Source organism: Tupaia chinensis, unplaced genomic scaffold, assembly GCF_000334495.1.
Source record: "Tupaia chinensis unplaced genomic scaffold, TupChi_1.0 Scaffold149892_1, whole genome shotgun sequence".
Taxonomy (NCBI): Eukaryota; Metazoa; Chordata; class Mammalia; order Scandentia; family Tupaiidae; genus Tupaia; species Tupaia belangeri.
Genome location: NW_006209736.1, coordinates 275751 through 280609, shown reverse-complemented (window position 1 = coordinate 280609; position 4859 = coordinate 275751). Strand labels below are relative to the sequence as shown.

Genomic DNA, 4859 nt, shown 5'->3' with positions numbered 1-4859 from the left:
CTTGGGCACGCACGCACACGCGCCCAGCGTGAGTTTTAAGCCACCGGATCCGGGACACGAACCGCGGTCGACTACGTGGGAGTCCAGCGACATAGCCATTACGCTAACTGCTGGTTCCCATCATATCTTCATTTTTTAAAGCATGGCTTAATTTAGAATTTTGGAAATCCTCATTTATGATGGAGTATGTGCAAATGCATGAGGAAGAGAGGGAGAAAGAAAGAAAGCACCTTTGATAGGGTCTTATCATACTACAATCCCTTTTCCTCAGCCCTCCAGCTCCTCAGGATCTTGAGTGCCAGCACATAGGCCTGGCATGATTTCAGACTGATCCAAGGATCTAAACCTGAAGTCACTGGACATATTGATTCTAGTATGATAGTCTGGCACACTACAGACTGTGCCACTTAGGTGGGGTAAAATTTTAAACATTTTCATAATGGCTGTTTAAAAATCTTTGTCTCCTAAATACAACAGTTTCTGTCACTTGCTTTATTTTTCTTGTATACAACTTGTACTTTCCTGTATCTTTGAATATCTCATACATTTTTGTTGAAAAATGGGTATTTTAGATATGTTGTAAGAACTCTAGATACTGATACCCTCTACTCTGGAGCTTATTTTTTTATGTATTTATTTGGTGACTTGTCTCAACTATATGGTTTTTGCTATAGAGAGCATGCGCTCACCAGAAAGACAGAGAAGCAGAGAGACAGAAAGCGAGAAATTACCCCCCAGGGGGCATGGCCATGGTGCAATCCCTGCTCCTCCATTCTCCTCTCGGGATCTTGGGTACGCACGCACACGCACCCGGCGTGAGTTTAAGCCACTGGGTCTGGGACTCAAACCACAGTTGACTACATGGGAGTCCAGCAACATAGCCATTACGCCATCTGCTGGTCCCTATCTCAACAATTTTAATTAAGTCGATTTTTCTCCGTAGAATACAGTCTTTTATGTTGTTCCTCAGAGGGTGTAGCTTTGGGCAGATGCCCTGTCACCCTGGGAAAACAGTATTTTAGCATGAGATCATCAGCTATCTCTTCCCTGGTCTGGTAAGTGTCTGCCTATGTTGCTATCATACTAGGCTTTTTGCTTCTGCTAATTCCCAAATGATTGCTCTACTGTTTTGTTCAATGCTCTGAGGCATGAGTAAATCCATAATCTCATCCAATTAAACTTAGGCCCCTTTCCCTCTTGGGAGGTATTTGGAGCAAGGCTTTAAGATGTATTCTAACACTATGAACTATTAGCCTCCACTTAATTGCTTAGAACCAAAATGTATGCTTTTTGTTGTTGTTGTTATAGGAAGGATGTGTGCTTGCCAAAGTCAGAGAAAGAAAGAGAGGGAAAGTGAGAAATCAATCCCCCAGAGGGTGCAGCCACACAGCAATCCCTTCTTTTCCACTCCTTTTGGAATTTTGGGCACACACAGTTTTCAAGTTGCCTGTCCAGGACACAGACTGAGCAGTCCTCAATGTGGGATTCAGACACTTTAACCTCTGTGTCACCTATTGGCCCAATTTCCACTGTTTACTGAAAATGCCCTTAGGCTTGAACTCTCCCACACTCTGTTTCAAAGTTAATTCACTTGAGAAGAGCTATGAAGTATTTTGTTCTTTCAGTCTGCCTTTCTCCGCAGCAAAATTTCTGTGACAGTACTCTATAGCTGGCAGCAAGAAAAATGGTGCCTTTCTTTCTTTTTCTTTCTCGCTTGCTCGCTTGCTTGCTTGCTTGCTTGCTTTCTTTCTTTCTTTCTTTCTTTCTTTCTTTCTTTCTTTCTTTCTCTCTTTCTCTCTTTCTTTCTTTCAAGGTTTTTGCCATAGGGCATGTGTACTCACCAAGGAGCAAGACAGTGAAAGGGAAAATAAGAAACCACTCCCCAGTAGGATGGCCATACCCAAATCCCTTCTCCTTCTGGGGTTTTGGACATACACGCACACATGGTCAGCATAATTTTCAAACTGCCAGGTTCAGGACTCGAACCACAGAGTGCCATGTGGGAATCCAGTGCCTTAACCACCATGCCACCTGCTGACCTGGTGCATTTCTTTTGGAGTGATAGCCTTGTTTTACAAACTGCTGGGTAGAGGTGGTAGTCTCTGATCTTCTCAGCTTGCCTTTCTCAGTTTGGAACCTCCACCCTACTAAAGAATTCGGTGACAGTAATCAGAACCTAATATTCTTCCCTTGCCCTGCCTAGGGTAAAGTTTCCACTCCACAAGTTGGGCCAGGGCTAGGGACCAGGCCTCTTAGCTGTTCTTTCTTGGATTGGAGCTTCTGCAAGGAGCTGAGGAAAGATGAGAAATGATGGCAATCTATCTCTTTTTAGGAGTTACAATAGCCCTAAACTGGGAGCTGAAGGGATATGTTGCTTTATGGCTGTACTTACCTTGAACCGTACTTCCGTCATGTTGAATTGAGGTAGGAGAGAGAATAGAATGAGACCTAAATGCCACACTCCCTCACAACTCTTACCAAGACTTAGTAGATTTCCTGGAATAAATATTCCTCTAATTGTAGTATGTTCTTTGGACAATTTTCAATGACTAAGTGGTTGGCTTTTTAAAAATAATTATCTTTTTAAAATTAATTTATTTATTTACATTTAATCATATCTTTACAGTATACAACATTTCTTTTTCCAGCACAAATACTACACATGTCAGTCAAGCCAAAGATATTAATCCACAACTTATTAGCAAATAGCATCTTATTTTTTGTCAATTAAGCATACTTTTATTTGTTTTTTCCTTCTCCTTTCCCCTTTCTCCCTTCCATACTAAACTTTTTCCCCACATCTTATTGATTCACAAAATACCTTAAACTAAAAATATGGACAAAGCTAGAATCTAGTTAAAAGTGCACTGTAATCTTCTTCTGAAACATTCAATTAATTAATTAATTAATTTACATTCATTTCCTGAGCATCATCATAGCATACAAAAATGTAATTTTCTGCATTTATTATTGTTTTGCTGGGGGAGGGTGTACAGAACTCCTCATGCCACCATTCAGTAAAGTGCAATTAGCTTCTGACTAAGCTTTTATTTTGACAAAGGCTGAGATAATTTTAAGTATTCACAAATGTGTGGAGCATTGCTGAATACTCTCTGAAGATATTTTATACTCTACCAATTATATTTCACATCTATTCATTTCAAGGCAACTGCCTTACATAAGTTTGCGTCATTTCTTACCTAACATATTTTACTAAACTCCTAAGAAGTTCTCCATCTTGATTTTTTCTCCCATCCAATCTATCCTCTTGCTACTGGAATGAATCATCTAAAATTTCCTTCATTATCTATCTTGAATAGCTCTCTATTGATTATAAAGTCCTCAGTATAATATTTAGCATGATACATAAGCCCTCAAACAGCTAAGCCCAACTTTCTACCTTCATATTTTGCCATTTATCCAAATGTATCTTACACTCGAACCATAGATGATACCTAGCCTTACCTTAATGGCTTTACCTTTCATAATTCTGTGCTGTACTCATGCTATTCCTTTCCTTTTCTGACTTGTCAATTTCTATTTATTTATCAAAAGCCTGATCAAATAAGATCCACTTTATTCCAGGCACCTAACAAAGTTAGCTGGTTGAGTTGAAAATCTAATGTTAAGTTAGAAATCAATAAACATTTGTTGAATTAATAAGTCTCTTACAAGCCTACTTAGTATGTTTCTGCTTCTCTTCTGGCTTGAAATGAAAACCACAAGAGATATTTAGATACTATTGAGTATTTGCTTAGTGGAAAAAATCCAGAGCTGGTAGAAAAATATTAGAAATGTAGTTATAGCTGCCATTCTATTAAAATAAATAAAATCTAAAAATATATTTATTCAGGAAAAAAACCCCTCCCACAAAAGAAGGGAGTATGGGGGTAACCAATTCATAATTTTGAGAAAAGGTTGTTCATCCCTATACCGAGTGTTCTAGTGGAGGGGGAAAAAAAGAACGTTTTATCACCAATTTATTTCCATAAAAAAAGGAGAAGAAGTCTATTCTGAGGGAATTCCCACCCCTGATGACAGGGAGCTCTGTAACCAGATAGGAAGATTAAAAAACTAGGACCAGCAAATGGCATAATGGATACGTTACTGGACTCCTATGTAGCCTACCATGATTTGAGTCCTGGACCAGGGGGCTTGGAACTTATGCCAGGTGCATGTGTGTGCGTGCCCAAGATCCTGAGAGGAGAATCGAGGAGAAGAAATTGTGGTGTGGTCACCCCCACCGGTCGTTATTTTTCGTTTTCTGTTTCTCTCTCTGGTGAGCACATGTGCCCTAGAGTAAAAATGTGTCTACAAACAAAAAAACTGGTATTGTAGGGCCAACCTGTGGCCTGCTGGCTAAGGTGGCTGTATCTACAAAGCTGACTGCACTGTTCAAGACCCAGACTAGCAGCTTGAAACACATGCCAGGTGTGTGTGTGTGCCCAGAGTCCTGAAAGGAGGGAGAAATGGAGAAGCAGGGATTGTAGTATGACCATGCCCCATGGGGGTGCTTTCTTGTTTTCTTCCCTTATCTCTCTCAAGTGAGTGTATACATCTTCTGGCATTTTTTTTTTAATGTGTTATTGTGCAAAGTATTAACCTGCTTGGGAAAATCTGGCAAAGGTCCCATGAAATTTATAAACTGGATGCAATCTGACTCACTTCCCTTCTCCCTGCTTACCATGTTTAGGATAAATAAAAGAGAATTATGCTGTTTCTTGCATTTTCCTTAAAGCTAATAACAAAACTGTCTGAAAAGGGTGTATTTTTCAATAATAATAATAGTAATGATAAAAACTTTGGCAGAGCCAGCAGGTGGCATAGTGGTTAAGGGGCTGGACTCATACCCAGGCAAC

General features: G+C 39.8%; 1 protein-coding gene across 1 annotated transcript in view; it reads right to left on the bottom strand.

The window, feature by feature from the left end:
• Positions 1-4859, bottom strand: part of LOC102495077 (uncharacterized) — a gene marked incomplete at its 3' end in the record, with an annotated part of 40580 nt that overhangs the window by 17031 nt on the left and 18690 nt on the right. The window lies entirely within an intron of this gene.